Consider the following 20,010-nt stretch of genomic DNA (forward strand, 5'->3'; position numbering starts at 1 on the left):
AGAAGGATCTCGAACCCAAGCGCTCTGGCAGCCCGAGCGTGTGCCTTCACCTCCGTGCTGCCTGGGCAGTGAGGCAGAGCCTGAAGGCATCACAGGGGCTTTAGGAAAGTCCCTGGCGGTGCCAGCCCCAGAGGGTCTTTGGTTCATCAGACCAGAGGTGAGCAGGATGAGCTGAGTGTGTTTTACCGGGAGGAGCACAGGGCTGCAAGGCACTGGGCAGCTCTCTTCCGTGGGGGGCCTCGGCGGCCTGCCCGCCTCCTTCCCCCCTGCCTGCGTGGCCCTGGCTGTGGGAGTGTGATGGAGAGCTCCAATCACGAAGCAGAATGCAGTGTCTTCTTTGCTCACCTCTGGCCTCCTCCGGCCTCCCTGCCCGGGGGGACGCTGTGGTCACCGCCCCGGGAACAGCTTGGCCTGCTCCGTCTGTGCCCTCGCGTCGAGCCCTGACAGTGATGGAGAGCCTGGCCTGGCCAGCGGGGAGATGGGCTCACAGCACGCCTCTCCGGCCTGGCCGGGGCTTCATGGGATGGGGGTGGGCCAGCCTGCTCCTGCCTCCGAACGGCCAATACGGGGCTCCTGAGAGCACGGCCCTGGCATGGAGCACTGCATTCAGAGCCCGGGTATGGGGTGCATAGTAGGGGTTGGGTTTTAAACCATTCCCTACTGCGTTCTTATTTTTCTCATCTGTAAAATGAGGACTGAGGGGGACAGTTCCTTATCATGAGGTCATTAAAGCAAGAGAAATTCTTAGCCTCTTTTGAGCCCCAGATGCCTTTCAGCATCCAATGGGCACCTGTTAGGTGTGATTTCAGGGGAGTTCATGGGTTACCCTAACTTCATCTTCCCGACCTTGCCAGGCCATGGGTTGAACGCCTTAGGGATGGGAGGGTCCTTTGTGAAAGTCCCACAGGGTCCTACCTGTCTCGAGGCTGGCCTGTGGCACAGGTGAGGGAGGAACACTGGGGAGGGTCTGTGGTGAACTGTGACACAGGCCTGTCTACAGGGACAGCAGTCCCTTAGCGCCCGCCAACTGTGCCAGGGCACCGGGGCCAGAATTGCCAGGTCATCTGAGTGTTTATTTATTTAAAGAATTTATTTTTTATTTGTTAAAAAAATTTTTTTTAGTGTTTATTTATTTTTTTTTGAGAGAGAGAGAGAGAGATAGAGTGTAAGCAGGAGAGGCACAGAGAGAGAGGGAGACACAGACTCTGAAGCAGGTTCCAGGCTCCAAGCTGTCAGCATAGAGCCTGATGTGGGGCTTGAACCCATAAGCTGTGAGGTCATGCCTAAGCCGAAGTCGGCTGCTCAATCGACTGAGCCACCCAGGTGCTCCTGCATTCCTGTTGTTTTAAGGCAGCTTTATTGAGATATGATTTACACATCATATAATGCATTCACTGAGAGTGCACAATTCAGTGGCTTTGCGTATATTCCGAGACATGTCTCACCACCACCATAGTCAACTTAGAGCATTTTCATGACCTCAGAGAGAAGCCCTGGACCCTTGGGTGTCACCTTCTTTCCTTCCATCACTGCAGCCCTCATGCACCCACCCAACGACTTTCTCTGTAGGGAGAATCATATAATATGTATGACCAGCTTCTTTCATTTAGCTTCCTATCTTCAAGATTTATTCAAATTGTAGCCTGTATCAGCCCTGCCTTTTTTTTTTTATGGCTGAATAATATTCTGTATGGATATACCACATTTTGTTTATCTGTTATCTGTTTGTCTGTTAATGGACGTTTGGGTTGTTTCCTCCCTTTGGCTTCTGTGAATTGTGCTGCCGTGAACTTCTGTGTGCCAGTGTTTGATTGAATACTCGTTTCCAGTTTTTGGGGGCATATACCTGGGAGTGGAATTGTCGGATCATGTGGTAATTCTATGTTTAACTTTTCGAGGAACTGCCAGACTGTTTTCCAGAGCAGTGGCACCCTTTCACACTCTTGCCAGTAATGTGTGAGCTCCATTTTCTCCACATCCATACCAGCACTTGTTATTTTCCCTTTTTTTAATTTTAAGTTTTTATTCTAGCCTTTCTCAATGTGAAGTGGTATCTTCTTTTGGACAACCCATATTCAAAAAAAATGTCCAGTCCACAGAAAGGCCTCTGCCAGATGGTTTCACCCTGGTCACCAAGTAAGAGGTTGCTAAGTGTGGCTTTACCAGGGGGCCTTTCTGTCCCTGGCCCTGCACTCCTGCCACCTTCCCCTCTTCCTGCAGAACCCCTCACAGTGAGGATGCCTGCATTCCCTTCAACGTTTGTTCCGTCTTCTCTCAAGCCCTCTTGCGTGTGGTCCCCACATGGCAGGTGCCGGGATAATCGTGGGCCTTGCAATGTGGGCTTTCAGTGAACCAACCCAAACAAACAGAGCTTTGCCTCCCTTGCTCTGGTCACCACGTTTGATTGGGGGCTGAAGGGACTCATCTCTGTATAACTGTGTCATAATAGTCTCACTGGCACCTCCCACCTCTCCGGGCCGGGTTTCGGGACAGGCTTGGCTTCCTTCCAAAATGGCTGCTCTGGAGCACTCTGAGGTGCAGTGGGAGGAGCGTCTGAGGGTGGTCTGGAGCGGGAAACAGTTACTCTGTTGACCTGTGCTCATTGTCAGTGTCTGGGCAGCTTTGCCAGGTTTATTTCTGGTAACAGACACACGTGTGGCTGCAGAGAAACACTTGATATAATTAGTTGTTTGTGATGGCCCAAGGACTATTGGTGTGATGGGAGTTTGAGGCCTTCCTGCCACATGACAGGTCCCGTTGTCCTGGTTACTGGCACCGTCCATCTTACTGACAGGCTACTTCTAGGAGCCAGGCCTCCTTCTTGGTGCTTTCGACATACAGAAGCTGAGGCACAGAGATGCCAGTGACTTGTTTTCAAGTCACACAACCCGGAAGTGGCAGAGCCAGGATTTGAACCCTGGCTGCACAGGCCTGAACGTAGCAGCAAAGCTGCTGTGAGGATGTTGTCCAGTCTCCTCATTTTTAGAGGGAATCCAGGAGCGTTGTGAGGGGCTCAGCTCTGTGCCCAGGTCCCTCCGGGGTCAGGCGGAAGCATCTAGCTAGGGCCAGGCTTCCTAGTTTGCTGCCCGGAAGGAGAGGAGCTGCACGTTTTGGAGGCTTTGGCTACATTTGCCATCTCAAAGGGCAGGAAAACACTGCGGGCCAGGCTCCCTGTGAGGACCGCCACCTGTCCGGGCGCAGCCCACCTCCCTGCGGGCCCCCTGCTCACGACTGTACCTGGGTGTTGGCCGTGGATACGGTTTGCAGGGGAGGCTGGTATTAGGGCTGGAGGCTTTGGGACCTGCTCAGGTGGGAAATCAGAGCACCATCAGGGTGGCTGGTACCGGGGGCCCCTCAGCGAGGGGTGCTGAAGCCTTGTTTTCCTTCAGACCTCACCACCGCCCCCCCCCACCCCCCTCAGTGAAGTGGATGGAAAAGTCTGGAAAACTGGGCCTTGTACGCGGGGAGTTGAGGCCCCTCCAGGCAGCCCAGCCGGTACTTCTGAGCCTTCTCAGCGCTGCCTCCCGGCCCCACTTGTGTTTTCTTAGCGTGCATATTTATTATTTCAACGACTTCACAGAAACTCCACCTACGATCCTGTGTTTCCACACTCCTGCCCTTTGTGTTGCTCTCGGCCCCTTCTCCAGCTCCGTCACGTGTAAACAGACTTACCTAGACGAGATCCAGGCTGGACCGCCCGTGGGTCCCATGTCACTCCTGCCCCCCGTTAGACCCGCGCTTCAGGCGGCCCTGGACCCCATAACCTTCTGTCTGAGAAGCTGCATCGGGGTTGTGGGGTGGGTGGGCGCACATTTCCTCGACTGCCCCTCCCGTCAGGCATTTGGACACTTTTCCTTTTTGACTCTTATAAATAGTATGACGCCTAGGATCTTTGCGGAGGGGCTCTTGTTCTCCTTAGCAGTTTTTCTTAGGGGCTCCCGGCATCTTCTGGCTTTTTCTTTCACTCTTCAAATCGAGGCTGGAGTCACTGTCACACTTCGTTCCCACCCCTCACCGGAATCCTTCACTTGAGGTCCATCCTGAGCGGCTCTCCTCCCTGGACTCATCAGCGAGCCTGTCGTGGCCCGTCTGGCCGGGATCCGTGGCCGCCGACGGAAGACCCAGGCTGCCTCTGGCTCCAGCTCTGTTAGCGGGTGCTGTCCACCTCTTGAGCTTGAGCCCCCAACCTAGTCATCTTCTCGATGTGGACCAGGGGACATTTTAAAGGAGCAGAAAAGGTCTAAGTGGATGTATAATTTCCCAGCGTTTTAAAGACTTAGGAAACGCGGCTTTATGTGGGGCCAGCTGGGGAGTTCCTCGTTAGCTCGGCCGGGGCGTCTGTGGGGAGTTGAGCCGAGTGGAACCAGGCGGGCTGGGCGGGGAGACGCGGTGGCCCGGAGCTCACGGGGGGAGCGTGGTGGGCCTGCGCCGGCCGCTGGGCGCCTCGGACCCCCGGCCAGGCCAGCGGGCCCGGGCCTTTGTTAGAGCCGCTTCCCCTAGCAGAGGAAGCCTAGAAACCTTCAGGGGGTGACTGGCGCTGAGAAGTGGCCACTCTGTTACCATGGTGAGCAGCCCACGAGGTGTGGGGCATCTGTGCCCTGCGTGCACATGGAGGCGTGTACCCATGTACGTGTGTATATGTGTGTGGGTGGGCCCAGGTGGTGCAGCCCTGACTCAGAGCCCGGGGGACCTCCGGGCCTTTGCACCCCTCCCTGTGGCATCTTGGACCCCTGGGGCTGAAGGGGATGTGGCGTTTCCTGCCCACCCTTTCCTCCGGACCAGCCAGGGGCCCCTTCTGGGGTGTACTGTCATGACTTCCTCTGTGAACACGCGTGTGCAGAGCCCATGCATGCATGTGCATGTGTGTGCCCGTGCCCGGGGTGTGTGTGTGGTGTCTCTCTCTCCGGACTTCCTTCTCTCTAGCCTGGCAGACGGTTTTGCTGGAGTGAAGCCATGCAGTGGGGCCTGTCGTGCTGGTTTCCACCTCTTGGGTGGACGTGGGCTTTCTCGGAGGCAGGGACCCTGTGATTTGTACCTGCAGCCTGGCGCTCAGCGGCTGCTCTGCTGGCGTCCCCTGCTCCGTGCGCTGCGGTCGCTGCTCCCAGCCCTGCTGGTCCTGCTGCCCGCCCCAGCGAGCCCAGGTCCCGTCCTCCTCTCCTGCTGTGTTGGGCAGGGGACATCGGTCATGAGGATTTTAATGGGGGAGGGGCCTGTCCTACTTCTCCGGGCTTGGGTGCTCCCCGAGGTCCAGGATGAGTCTCTGCGATGTCAGCCCCCTTCCAGCCCCGAGGACCCCGCTGGTGGACAGTGGAAATCAGTGGCTCTTCCGGGACTTGAAACCTGGCTATAAAGCAGAGTCACAGGCAGGTGTGTAAGTGGGTGTGGGCACGTGGGCATGATGATGACATTGCACCTTGTGACTTTGGGGAGGTCTCCCTGTGCTGCCCAGGTGTGGTTAACCCCAGCTCTGCTCAAACGTGAATGTGCATGCAAATCTGGTGATCTTGTGAAACTGTGAATTCTGACTCAGTCGGTCTGGGTGGGGCCTGAGATTCTGCATTTCTAACCAGCTCCAAGGTGGTGTTGATGCTGCTGGACCACATACCAGTCTGAGTCCCGGAGACTTAGAGCGTTTGATGAGTTCAGTCTCTTGCCTGCACCCCTGGACTTTTATTCTAGCTGGGTCCTCTGCCTATGGAGCTCATCCTTCAAAGCTCAGCCTAAATGACACCTCCTCCAAGAAGTATGCCGTGATAGCTCTGTCATAATTATTGTACTTTCCTTTGTGCCCTTCAGCCTTGGGGGCTGCCTGAGCCTGGCCTTCACTTCCTTTTGCTTGGTTATGACCTTTCTTTGCTGCTCTGCTTGCTCCTTCAGGCACTGGCCGTGTCTCATTCTCTGTGGTCCCAGGGCCCAGCTTGGGCTTGGTTATTGGCAGGTACCTGGCCAACGCTTGCCAAGGTGGAGAACTTCGCCTCTGCCTCTTTGTCCGTATTTGCCGTTGGCAGTCCAGGGCCCGATATTTGTTCACGTTGATAAGAACAAGAATTGGGGGGTTCCTAGGTGGCTCAGTTGGTTAAGCATCCAACTTCAGCTCAGGTCATGATCTCAGAGTTTGTGGGTTCAAGCCTTGTGTCGGGCTCTGTGCTGACAGCTCAGAGCCTGGAGCCTGCTTCGGAGTCTATGTCTCCCTCTCCCTCTCTTTCTTCCCCTCTCCTGCTCATGCTCTGTCTCTCTTTGTTTCTTAATAATAAATAAATGTTAAAAAATGCTTTTTAGGGGCGCCTGGGTGGCTCAGTCGGTTAGGCGTCTGGCTTCGGCTCAGGTCATGATCTCACAGTTTGTGGGTTCGAGCGCTGTGTCGGGCTCTGTGCTCACAGCTAGCTCAGAGCCTGGAGCCTGCTTCAGATTCTGTGTCTCCCTCTCTCTCTGACCCTCCCCTGCTTGTGCGGTCTCTCTGTGTCTCTCAAAAGTAAATAAAAAACAGAAAAAAAATTAAACAAAAATTTTAAAGTAAAGAAAAGAATTGGGTTTGAGGTCCTCTTATTTAGCGGCTCTTTGATACCTTGAGTAAGTTACTTGACTTCTCTGTGCTTCGTTTGCTCATCTAAAATGGGGGCGATTATCTTCCTAGACCATCGTGAGGATTGTATGAGGGTACGCATGTGGGTTAGCCTTAGCTTCCTAGGCTGGCACTGAGTACTCTGTCCTTTTATTCTTGCTATTGATAACACACTGATGGGAGTTTGGACCGGAGCTTAGCTATGAGCTTGGATCCCAGAGGCCCAGAGGCCTCCTTCCCCCTGCTTCCCTCCTCCCCCTCCCCAGATGTCTTAACTGGCAATCTCCAGGCATCACCACAGGGACTGAGTTGTCACTCATGCTGTCCCTGGTTGGTGGGGCATTGCTCATTTCCTAAGTGGAAAAGGCTACGGGGGTGGGGGGGTTGGGTGCTGGTCAGGGCGGGTGGTGGTGGTGGTCAGGGTCTACTCCGAAAGGCAGAGGCCAAGAGGATGTCTTATGATCAGGTTCCTTTCCTGGGCGGGGCTTTGTACCAACTGTGCAGCCGTGGGTCAGCGCCCAGTAGGAAATGGCCAAGGTCAGCCCAGTCATGCTGTCTGGCTGCTCCTGGCTTCCTGGGCGGGCACTCTGCAGGGCCCAGCTCCTGGGTCGGGTCTGGTCAGTGCTGCGTCAGCCAGTGTCCTGCTGCGGGCTGTGATGGCCCACGGGGGTTAGACTGATGCTCTCCGCTGACGTTCTCGTAAAGTCCTTGCGTGTGCAGCAGGTGCTGGTGCGTGTGTCAGCATATGCACACGCACTCCACTCCATGTGCCTAGTCGCCTAACCTGGCTGGTTCACAAAAACATTATTTTGCCCACAGTGATAATTCTTTTTCTTTCGTTGTGGTTGATTGCTTTAATTGATGGCTGCTGGCCATACTTGGTAGTAGTTAGCACATTAGACTGATACTTAATCCAGGAAATAGGACAGTAAATAGGACATAAATACTTTGCAAAACCCGCAAGCTTGGGGAGGCAGGGCAGTGCCTGTTTTTGCTCACTGTTGTGTCTTCAGCAACTCACTATTACTACAGCAACTGTAGTAACATTAACAAGAAAACATAACAAGCATCTCGTGGGCGTTCCCTCCTGGCAGGCACAAGGCTGGGCCCCAGCAGGCTTTAGCTCATTCAGCGCTCCTGAGCTGCAGGCCGTAGGAAGCGCTGCCATTCCCATCTCACAGACGAGCAGTTGAGGCGCAGAGAGGTTGAGACGCGGGTGCAGGGTTTTAGAGCTAGTGGGTCCAGAGCAGGGATTTGAGCCTGGGTGGGTTTCGGCTGAGTCTAGGGCCCACTTCAGTTGTTGCTAATTCAGTGACCAGGGCTCAGTGGAGATACAATATGTGCTTGTGGAGACACACTAGAGGATGTGCAAAGCCCTAATGAGGCCACTATAGTGATGTACCGCTAGTGACGGGGTGCCAGGACCAGTGCGGGAATGAGTGACCGCGGGCGAGCACAAGCCCAAGACTGCGCCAACAGTGACGGTTCACTCACCAGCCATTGTGGGTGCAGGTGTGTGCACACACAGCACACGTTTCCTTACTCACAGACGTAAGCGCGTGTGCACACACTTTCGCATGCACACACTTGCATACCCCGTACCTGCAACACATATATATATACACACACATTGGTGCACATGCACACCCATTCACATTACCCCCCCCACTGCACGCGGTGCACACACACATGCATATATGTGCCCCTCCATACTTCATACGTGCCCATACGTGCACACATGCACACAAACACAGGTGCGCGCACACATGCATATATGTGCCCCTCCATACCTCACATGTGCCCACACGTGCACACATGCACACAAACACAAGTGCGCACACACATATGCATATATGAGTGCACTAACACATGCCCACACGGATGCAGCGCACATATGCCTGCACTTAAAACATGTGTACAAAGAGAGACGTGCACCCCCCCCATCCCTAGGCTTACAAATGAGCAGAAACATCCTGCTTCTGGCGTGCCTCTCTTCAGGGATGGGGACAGTGCCCCCTCTCCGGCGGGCATTCCTGCTCTCTCTTTTCTTTCTTTGGTTACTTTGTTGTGCCCTCAGTGCCTTAGACATTGTTTCCATACAGAGTCGAACCCCTGCTGTTGGACCCAGTGCTGGGCTGACCCGGGTTGCAGACACAGACCCCAGTGCCCATCTGTCTATTCGCCTGCCTGGCCTGCTCTGGCCCACATGTGCCCCCACCCCCCGCACCCCCAACTTGGACATGACTTCATTTCCACCCTGCACCTGCCACTTTAAGAGTCCGGGGGCCTGGTGGGCCTGTCCCCAGGGTCGGCCTGAGGGAGGCTGGACAGCTGCAGGTTGGGGGAGAAGCTTTGTTAGCTCCCAGGGGCCTCTTGGAGCCCAGGCGACGCTGGGGAAACTGAAACAAAGACCGACAATGGCCTCCTTCCCTCCCTGGGCGGCCTCGGAGCTGGGCCTGCATGGACGGCCTCTGGGGGCCCCTGTTATTTCCTGTGCTGGCTGCGGGGCTCCTCGCCAGCCGCAAATGGGCAGGAAGCGGGGCAGGGCATCTCCTCCCCACCCGCTGGGCTGGCCCTCCTAGGCCAGAGTAGCCGCTTCTGTGAGCAGGGGGCCAGCGCGGCGTGCCTGCCGCACCGTCTGCTGCTCCTGGCCTGCCCCGCTCAGGTCTGCCCGGGCTCCCCAGGGGGGGCGACCCGATCCCCGGCTCTGCTGACCTCTCCCTGCTGCAGAGCCCACATGCTCCCACCATCTGCGCTGAAAGCCGACTTTCTGCCACCCTTAGGCTTTGTGGCCGGAGTGCTCGCCCCACAGAACGGAGGCCGAGGCCTAGCAGGCAGCATTGTATCTTGGTTGTTAATTAAGTCATCTGGGATTGTGCTAGAAGTGGAGTTTCGATTTACTACTGTGGTTAGGGTGACTTTGAAGCCTAAGGTCAGGATGGGGGTTAGGAGTAGGGTTATGCTTAAGGCGAAGGTCAGGGGTAGGTTTGCCAAGCCCTAAAGACTGAAGGAAAAAACAACAGGAGTCAGCGTAGGTTTTGAAGCAAACAGACCTTTGTTTCAGCGCTGGATTCCCCACCAGTCATTCAGTACCTGATTAGCAGGTCTCTGTGCCACACGGGGGCCCCAAGGATGCACTGGCCCCCAGCTCTCCAGGACTCGCATTCTAGAGAGAGGAGAAAACAAGCAGCACTAGTCACTCATGAGCTGTGAGGATGGATTTGACTAAGTGATTCACTTTCTCAGGACTTGATTTCCCCACCTGTAAAGTGGGGATACCGAAGCCCTACCTTGTGGCATCGTTCAAGGGTAAATGAGAACGTAGAGGTGATGTGTTCAGACACCAAGCACCTATAGACGCCGGCTCTGGTATTATTAATGAGATGAGATGAGGTGGCCCTTATGTCACTGAACACCTAAAATAACAGATGAAAGAACCAGTTATGTCAGAAGCCCAAGGTAAGGGTCACACTGCAGGTAAGCCTCCTGGCAGCTTAGGCCAAAAGAGAAATAGGATGGGGGGCAGCCGTGCTTTCTGATTTATGTGCTGGGGACGGACAAATGTTTTTCCCTGGCACTAAATGCTGCAGAATTTACTGTGCGGATCCTCATTAATCATTGAACAAATAGCAGCCGCTGTCTCAGTAACAATTTGGCACACGATACAGAAACAACTTTCCTAGAGTTCTTTCTTAAATTGACCCGAGAAAAATGCTCAGGGCCCAAGTGCACGGCACAGCCGCGGACCTACGAGCAGCACAGCCTGGAGGGAGCTGGGCAAAGCCAACTTGCATCCTGGGGCAGTTGCTCGGGTTACTTTCCTGAGCGCCTGGTTAAATGCAATTCAATGGAGCTCTTCAGAGCGGGACCTTGAGCAGCCCCAGACGTGCCCATGACTGCTGCGAGTCCCCGGGAGGGCTCCTCAAGCTTTTGACTTCAGAAAGTACCCCTTGCCTAGTTTTGAGGACCACCCATCCCCGACTCGTGAGGTCTTGGAACACAGTTTGAGGAGCTCTGTTCATAATATCCTTATATGTGGAGCCCACCAGCTCGGGAGTCGGCGCCCCCTCCCCTGTCACCTCTGCTCGGACTGTAATCTGGGCATGGTTTGTGTCGTGGCTGTGGGTTCATCCAGCAGCATCCACCCTTTGTTCCCTTTTTATAGGATTATTGTATTTACCCATCTTATCTGAGCAGAATCTGGCCTCCGGGAGGGACTCTGTCCAGCAAACAGGCTCAGGAGAGCTAGGGGGGCCGAGGGCCGGGGCTGATTTGGGGTCTGTCTGCAGACACGCATGCCTAAATGCACACACGCATACCCAAACTCACTCATGCTCACCCACTCTTTCTTCGTGTGAACACTGTTCTGTGCTTGAGCTGTGAAGTCCAGCTGGGGCCCCTCCCGTCCCTTCCCCCTTCCCGTTGGCAGGACTGTGGGCTTGGCCCTGGGAAGGCCTGCCAGTGGCCACTTGCTCCTGTGTCTGGCAGGCACCCCATGGAGTTTCCATGGTGAGCTCTCCTTTGGGGGCCCCTGGGTGGGACTTTCCATCTGGGTGGAAACCTGACCCACAGGCCCCAAGAAAGAGGAAATGCCTTCCCCAAATGTCGAGAGAGAAAGAAAAGAGACGGACCAGCCTGGGATTGCAGCCAGAACCCCTGATTCCTGCAAAGCCGCAGAGCCTGGGGACCCCAAGGGGTCTGGGGCGGGGCTGCCGAGGACCCACCCCTCAGGGAAGGCCACAGCTCCCCACCATGGTGCCATCGCTTCGGTGGCTGGCTGCCATGTGCCCCTGTGGTACTGGCCTTGAGTATGTGCGCGTTCTCCTGCAGAGACGGGGCTCAGCCTGTTGGTGAGTGCCAGGCTAGGATCTGGATTTGGCTCTCTCTGTCCCTGGGGCCTGTGTGCTTGTCCCTGTGCCCTCTCACCTCCCTCAAGCTTTATTTCCACAGTCACTATCTCTATGAAACCTAGAAGCAGCACTTTGACGGCACGTGGTGTTACCATTCCCATTTCCCATAGACACTGAGCATCAGAGAGGCTAGGGCCCTTGCCCCGAGTCACACAGCAAGTCTGTGGTAGCGCTGCGCTGTAGCACAGGGCACCTGAGCCCTCCCACCTCCCTACCTTTTTGACAGCAGTCCATGCATACTTACACGTCATTACCAGTTCATTTAACTTTTGCCAATTAGGATACAAATTTGCCCAAATAGAGAAGGCAGTAACAACTTAAGGAGCGCTGGCAATTACAGTCACTGGCGCTGCCTGAGTGAGCCTGAGATGTGGGTGAGAATCTGCTGCTGCTCCCTCAGGTGGGGGGGTGTGTGGCCCCTCAGGCGGCTGTGACTCTGGGGTTTCAAGATGGGTGTCTTCCTCCCTCACGCCTGACATAGGAGCCCAGCGCTGTGTGGCCACTGTCCTCACATGTGTATCCCCAGCCACGGCAGCTGTATCTCACAGGCTGACTTTAGAACCTGGAACACACCCGCCTCCTACCCGACTCCCGCACCGGGACCCTGCCCAGGGTACCAGGGAGGGGCCTGCGTCTGACGCACCGATCTGACCAGGGACCGCAAGGGTTAAGGATGGTGTGTCCGTCCACATGCAAGGGCAGGGGTGTGTGACGGGTGCTAAGTGGCCTCCATCCTGGGTGTTCTCCTTGGAGCTCCCCCTGGCACAACCCCCGGCCCAGATCCTGGGTGGACCCCAAGACTGAGTCAGATTTCCCTAAAAGGAGCCTGTCCGGTGTTGGGGAGATTGGCCTGTCTGCTCTTCTCCACCCAGCCCCGTGGCTCCTCCAACCAGGCAGCGCCCCTCCACCCCCGGCCTGGGGGTGTGTGTGGAGGCAGGGACTTGGGTGCCTTAACCTCCTGCTGCTGGGAGGGAAGGGCCCTTGACCTCAGGTTTTGGAGCATGATAGCCTTCAGGGCTCAGGTCAAGGTCTGGGCTGGTAGCTGGGGCAGCAAAGACAGCCTGGGGAGTAGGGACGGTAGGAGCACCAGACTGGGACTGGGAGGCTGGAGTGCTATGCCCCAGGCCCCGCTCTGAGGCTGGCCAGACTCAGGGGCCACCAGCAGCCTTGGGAAGCCCTGGTGCCCCGAGGCAGGGTGGTCCCCATGGAGGGTCTCACCGGTAGCTCACGAGTTGAGGCGTGGGTCTGGGGACTCTGCAAGTCCCCACGTGGCCTCTTCCTGGAGTTTCCTGCTGTGTTCTTCTCCTCACTCTAACCCATGCCTGGGCTGGGGCTGTGTCCCCTCCCAGAATGTTCCCACCCTGCTCTAGAGCATCCTCATCCCTGCCCTCTGTGCAGCGTTTGTACCTGTGTCTCCGTGTCCATGAACCCCTGTGCTGTCCTTCGGCCTCTGAAGGACCAAGCGCCAGCCTGTCCCAGTCCCCTAACTGTTCATAGGCTCCACCTCCCTTGCTGCTGTGGCCATTTTTTCTCCCTCCCCTAGTAATCCAACACGAGGCTCAAGCTCTGCTTTATTCATTGCTGGGCAGTTTCACAGAAAGTACACCACCAGGAAGTTCTCCTGAGCGTCTGACCACCTGCTCAGTTGCTGCTGGCATTGCAGGACTGCCCCTCACACCAGCGACGGCTGGGAGGCTGCGTCACCGCTGGCAGGGTCCTGACAGCTCGTAGGCCTTCAGTCCCAAGTGTTACTGCGCGCCTACTGAGTGCTGGGCACCGTCCTGGGTGGTGAGGGGGCCCCAGAGTCCTTGGTGTGCATGGCGCTGGCATTCTGGTGTGGGGCGTGCAACGTATATGAACAAATAAATATATAATGTGTTTCGCTGGGACATGACCAGCAGGGGGGTCACTTAGAGAGTGAGGGGGCGTCAGAGAAGCCTCTGTGCTCAGGACGAGCATTTGAGAAGAGAGGGCATGAGCCATGCAGAGGGCATTCCAGATGGTCCTGGCTGCGGGGTGAGCTGGGCTTGCTGATGGATAGAACGGAGGTCCCTGTGGCCGGAGTAGAGTGAGCCGGAGCTGGAGGGCTAAGAGGAGAGGCCAGAGAGGTGAGGGAGGTGGGAGGAGTGAGGAGAAGTGAGGCCAGGGAGATGGGGAGGGGAGGTCAGCGCGGGAGGGAGGGAGGCTGGCGGCAGGCAGCTCGTGTCTTGAATCATGGTGGACGCTGGATTTTACTCTGAATTGAAGGGAGGCTGGGGGCAGAAGGGAGACGGGATCCCTCTGGTTGTGATGGGGAAAAATGTCCTCACCCAGGTGGGAGATGATGGGGGCTGGGACTCAGGCCAGGAGGCGAAGAAGATGTCAGATTAGGAATTTCTTTTTATTTATTTTTTAATGTTTATCTATGTATTTTGAAAGAGAGAGAGTGCATGTGCATTGGAGAAGGGCAGAGAAAGGGGCAGAGAGAGAAGTCCAAGCAGGCTCCACACTGTCAGCGCAGAGCCCAACGTGGGCCTCGAACTCTCGAACTGTGAGATCATGACCTGAGTGGAAATCAGGAGTCAGACACCGGAGCCCGCCACCCCGAGTGCCCCTGGGTTAGGAATTTCTTTTGGAGGTAGGTCCTACAGAATGTGCCACCGATTGGATGGCCGGGTGAGGAAAGGAGAGGAAGGAAGTGTGACTCCAAGGCTCAATGGCCGCTGGGTGACCAGAGGTGGGCAGCTGGGTGCCATGGCGACATGGGAGCAGCCCCTCTGGTGCGATGGGTTGGGGGGGGTGCTCGAGCTTGGTTTTGGCTGTAAGTTTGGGATGCCTTTTGCAGCTTGAGTGGTCACTTGAACGTAGGGTCTGGCGATGGGGGATGGATGCGCCAGGGGATGTGTTTGGGTCTCAAGCGTGTAGCTGGCACTTAAAGCTGGAAGTGAGCTCAGGTGGAATGGAGTTGAGCTCTTTGTCTGGAAAGGCCTCGGCATGGAAGGCTGGGATGAGAAAGACAGATGGAGGGTGGCCATGGATGAAGGAGGAAGCCCAGGAGAAGACGGGGTTCCCCAAACCCAGCGAGGAAAGTCTTTCAGAAAGCGGGGCGTCACCGAGCAGGTCCGCAGCTTTCCAGCGTGAGGCGCTCTGACCTTGGTGGGACCGGCTCTTTGTGCAGATGTGCTCAGGTTGCCTGAGATTTGTGCAAATGGGAAGGAAGACCAGCCTGACGGCGCTCACGCCTGGCGCGAGCAAGATCTGCAAAAACAGCCTTTGCTAGCAACCGTTCTGGGGCGAGAAGATGGGGTTCAGGGGTTAATGAAATGAACTCTCGTCTGCAGACTGGCCCATCCGGGGGTGTCCGCGCCAGGGCCCCCCTCCCCGGCTCCCGCTCGGGAGAGGCACTGGCCGCTGGACTAGAGGTGGCGTCTGGGCGCGGCAGACTGTCCGCGGCGGCGTCCAGCTGTGAGCGAGCCCTCAGCGCTGAAATTGCCAGCCTCGCGCAGCCCAGAGCCAGCCCGCGGAAGTGGGCCAGCCGCACCTCCGTACAGGATTAGAGGGATGTGTAATGGATTAAAGATCAAAAATGTTAATTAAGAAATGGTCTTTTCTAATAAGATGCCTTCAAGGGCACAGGCCTGAAAAGGAGGGGATTTCTCATTTTGGCAACACGGTTTCTGTTGTAATGAAATTGGTTCACAGACAGTGGGGAGGACCCGACGTAAGTCTCGGTTTAAAGACATCTCCATCCAAATTAATTAGCAATGAAAAACGGAGGGCAGAGCGTCAGACCGGCGGGCGGGCAGGCAGCGTGCGGTGGCCCGGCGGAAAGGCTGTACAGATTTCAGAGCATTCCATCTGTGTCCCGGTGCCCACGGGAATGCAGTGTCTGAGGGCGTCTTCCTGGGGGAGCCTAGTGGAGGGACGGTCTCCGCATGAGGCCAGGTTGGAGGCTAGGCCTACCTCCATGGGAACTTGCTGTGTGACTTCTGACTGTTCAGGCCCCTCTCTGGTCATTCTGCAGACGGTTTCTTATCAGTTGCAGATGACGATAAAACTTCACCTATCTCCTCCCAGGTCCATTGGATCAAATGGATTCTTAGATATGATTTGAAAACTCAAACGTATCTCTGGGAATCAGTGAGATGCTTGCTAAGGGATGGTTTGGTCTTGGTGTACCTGATGCAGCCTTGGCCATCTCTGAGTGCTGGTTTTCAGCCTGTGAAATCCTGCAGATTGTTTGAAAGTGTCAGAAGGACACAATGGTCTGACCATTAAGAATTGGGTTTTAGCATCTGCCCGGTCATACACTGAATCCCAGCTCTGCCTCCTGCTTGGGATCTGAGCTTAGTCACTTGATTTCGCTAAGCCTTGGTTTTCTCTTCTGTAAAATGGAGCCATGGTCCCTGCCTCCCAGAACGCTGTCATGAGCCTGGGCTCTGAGGGAGGGGCTTAGTATGTAATGCTGGGGCCTGTTGCTTTTATTGGGAAGAGGCAGAGGGATTTGTGTGTCTGTTCCAGATGGGTCATTGGTTGGAAGCTGGCAGCTTCCCCACGGTTCAGGCTCAGACCTGCAGTGGCTTGAGTTTGCTGGGCCTTTCCGGTACAGCACCTCGTTTGAAAGAAGCCAAAGAAAGGGGAGTCATTCAGAGCTTGGGTCTTGCTCTGAAGGTTGCAAAACTTGAGAAAAGTGTGGGTGACCATGTCCAAAGAGGGTGTCTCACCAACTTCACGTCAAGTCTTGCTATGTCCTGACGGGATCTGGCGTGCTTTCTTCCCCACCTTGAATTTTGCTTTCTCTGGCTGGGATGCAGGGAGCAAGCAGGAGAGAAGACAGGACACTTGTAGTGTCATTTTTCTCTCTGGCTGGCTCTTCTGCATCTTGCTCCCTGATGGGACTTATCATGGCTGCAAACCTCACTTTAAAAAAAATTCTGGAGCACCTGGGTAGCTCAGTTGATTAAGTGTCTGACTTCTGCTCAGATCATGATCTCACAGTTTGTGAGTTTGAGCCCTGCATCGGGCTCTGGGCTGATAGTGCAGAGCCTGAATCCTGCTTTGGATTCTGCGTCTCCTTCTCTCTCTGCCCCTGCCCCACTCACACTGTCTCTTTCCCTCTCAAAAATAAGTAAACATTAAAAAAAAAATCGAACCATTCTCATGGTCTTATTTGACGATATTTGCCTTGAATTGCATTTTTGTCTTACATCAATATCATGACCTCTGTTTTGTTTTTTCTTCCATCTGCCTGCTATTCCCTTTCTCAGGCATTTTACATCTTTTCCCCATTAAAACTTAAAAAAAAACTCGGGTAAAATACATATAACATAAAAAGTACGTCTTACCCATTTTCAAGCATAGAGTTCATTGGCGCTAAGTACATTCACATCGTTGTGCAAAACACCGCCGCCACCCGTCTCCAGAACTCTGCGTTTTCCCCATCGGAAACTCCGCCCCCATTTCCCTGTCCCCCAGCCCCTGACAACCTCCATTCTGCTTTTCTCTCCACATCTGACTACTCTGGGCACCTCACAGAAGTGGAATCGCACAGTCTTGGTCGTTTTGTGGCTGGCTTATTTCACTGAGCCTCCTCTCCTCAGGTTTATCGATGCGGTAGCAAGCGTCAGAATGTCCTTCCTTTTGAAGGCTGAGTAATATTCCCTTGTATGGACAGACCACATTTGTTATCTGCTCACCCGATGAGGGACACCTGGGCCGCTTCATGTTTTGAGGTCCCTCTGTGCTGTTTCCCATAGTGGTCGCCCCAGTTTACAACCCTTCCTGTGAGCTGTGTTTGCTGGTGGAATGAGAAGGAACGTGGAGAGCGTGACCTTTTCCTGTCTCGATTGGAATGAAGGACACTTGTGGCCGGAGGCCAGGCCTGTCGGGTGTGTCTTTCAGGTGGTCTGAAGCTGAGCGTGGGCGAAGGTGTGGTGAGGGTCCACCTTCAGTGCCCTCAGTTTCCTTCCTGCCACAGTCTGGCCCTGGGATTCGGGGTCCCGCAGACCCAGCTCCCTCCCTGCCTTCCTCCAGCCCCTGGAGCCCCAGTGGCTCTGGGAGGAGCAGAGGGAGCTGTGTGCTCAGTGAAGTTCGGTTGCTGTTCGTGGGAGTAGAAACGTTTTCAACCTCAAACCGGCAACCGCACAGATGGTGGAACAGAAATATGGGACGAGCTGGTCCTGTGATCTAATATATCTGCGCCTAGCCAGTGACACCGATGGGGGAAGAGGGGATTGCATTGGGCTTGACCTTGAAGAAAACAAAAATGAAAAGGCTTGGATGGATCCCACAGACCTAGTGTTGAGTGTGAAGGGCATGGTTGGGAAGGGCATGTGGGTGCTGGGTATGTCTTTTGGAGAAACTTGCCGCTCACTTAAAAGATTTGAGCCCTTTAAAGGGGCACTTGCCTGGCTTAGTCAGAAGAGCATGTGATTTTTGAACTTGGGATTGTGAGTTAGAGCCCCACATTGGGTATAGAGATTACTTAAAAATAAAATCTAAAAAAACAACAAAAAAAGTTAAAAATCAGAAAAGGACAGGGGCACCTGGGTGACTCAGTCGGTTAAGTGGCCGACTTCGGCTCCGGTCATGATCTCACAGTCTGTGGGTTCGAGCCCCACGTCGGGCTCTGTGCTGACAGCTGAGAGCCTGAAGCCTGCTTCGGATTCTGTGTCTCCCTCTCTCTCTGCCCCTCCCCTGCTAACTCTCTGTCTCTCAAAATAAAATAAAGACATAAAAAAATTTAAAAAAATCCGAAAAGGACACAAAAAGAAGCACGGGAAGCAAAGGTTCTGTTTCCAAGGTGTGGGGATTGTGGCTCTTAGCACATTTCCCCCCAAGTTATTTGACTACTATATTCTTGGGCCAGGCCCCTGCCACCATTCCAGACTGACAGTGAAGACAAGAAACAAGGGTCCATACACGCAGTTCCTGAGGGCGGAGGACATCGGGGGAACCCCAAGTATCACCTTGACATTCTGAGTGACTGTGCTGTGGGGAGGGCGCTGTGAGCCCTCACTCCCACGCTTTGGAAGTGAGGCACAGGCTTCTTAACCCCCTCTCTTCCACGTCTCCTCGGCCTGGTCTCCGCCGAATCGCCTGATGTCCATGAGCCTCCGTCCTCTGGTCTGGATGCGGGGAGAGCCTCACAGAGTGGCTGGGAAGTGTGCACAAGTCAAGTAACACGTCCAGGTCCTACTGCATGTGGAAGGCGCTTTTTCAGAGTGTGCGTGTGTACGCGTGCACCAGAAGGGAGGTAACAGCACGATGGCTGGGGGGGTGGGGAGGGGGGATTTCAGGAGATGACTCTTGGCCGCAGCAGCAGATACGGCAGATGGGTTGGGGACAAGTCCGTGGGGCTGGGGAGCTCCCAACTGCCTCCCAGGAGGTGCTGTCCTGCCTCCCAGTGGAGGGACTTTCGGGTTTTTCTTTCAAGAACCAGCTCCGTGTCCTTTCATCCCAGAAGCCCTTACCGATGCCCTCTTACAGTGCATCACCCCCTGACATTTTCCATCTTCGTCTTCATCGCATGGTCTGGTACACACATTTTCTTGCCAGATGAGGACATCCTTGGTGGAGAGAGCATGTCTTAGTAATTTGTGTGTCCTCTATGCCTAGCACCGTTGGGTTTTTTCACTCACTTCTTTTATAAAAACATTCTGATGGTCGTCTGTCCATGTGCTTGGGCTCTGGCTTAGGTGCCACTGGGTCCAGGGTAAGGAGGGCACAGGTGGTTCCTGACTCCTGGAGGGACCTCTGGAGAGGAAAGCTCCTGGGAAGGGCCATTCATTCATTCGCTCCTTCATGCAGCAGCATTAGGCACTTGGGTTGTAGTGTAAGCAAGTCAGAGGTAGTCTTGGCCCTGATAGAGCTTACGGCCCAGTAGGGGAGTCTGTGACCAGAAATCTCTCTTTACAGGCTCAGCACAGTGAAAGAGATCGGGGCAAAGGGGCGGACTGTTTTACTGTAAAATGAGTAACAGATACAGAGTCCCCGCAAACCAGATTTAGGACTGAGTGAATTCTTGTAAGTTGGGTCTAGGGATGGAACTTTGCCAACGGCCCTGGAAGCCCCAGCCCAGTCACAGCCCATTTCCTCTGGAAGTAACCATTTGCCTGGCTTTTATGGCAATCCCTTCTTTGCATTGCTTTAATTTTTTTAAAGATGTTTTATTTATTTTTGAGAGACAGAGACAGAGCATGAGCAGGGGAGGGGCAGAGAGAGAGGGAGACACAGAATCAGAAGCAGGCTCCAGGCTCTGAGCTGTCAGCACAGAGCCCCACACAGGGCTTGAACCCATGAACTGTGAGATCATAACCTGAGCCGCAGTTGAATGCTTACCCAACTGAGCCACCCAGGCGCCCCTGCATTTCTTTAAAGTTCTATCACTCAAGTGGGCACTCCTTACCACTATACCTTAGTCTTGGAGTACCATTCTTTTTTAAACAAAAAAAATGTTTATCTATTTATTTATTTATTTAAAAAGAGAGAGAGAATCCCAGGCAGGCTCCATGCTCAGCATAGAGCCTGATGCAGGGTTCCATCCCACAATCCCAGGAT

General features: G+C 54.7%; 1 protein-coding gene across 1 annotated transcript in view; it reads left to right on the forward strand.

The window, feature by feature from the left end:
* ZNF423 (zinc finger protein 423) overlaps positions 1-20,010 on the forward strand; it is a 262,115-nt gene that overhangs the window by 414 nt on the left and 241,691 nt on the right. The gene's annotated exons all lie outside the window — the stretch shown is intronic.

This window comes from Suricata suricatta, chromosome 16, assembly GCF_006229205.1.
Source record: "Suricata suricatta isolate VVHF042 chromosome 16, meerkat_22Aug2017_6uvM2_HiC, whole genome shotgun sequence".
NCBI lineage: Eukaryota > Metazoa > Chordata > Mammalia > Carnivora > Herpestidae > Suricata > Suricata suricatta.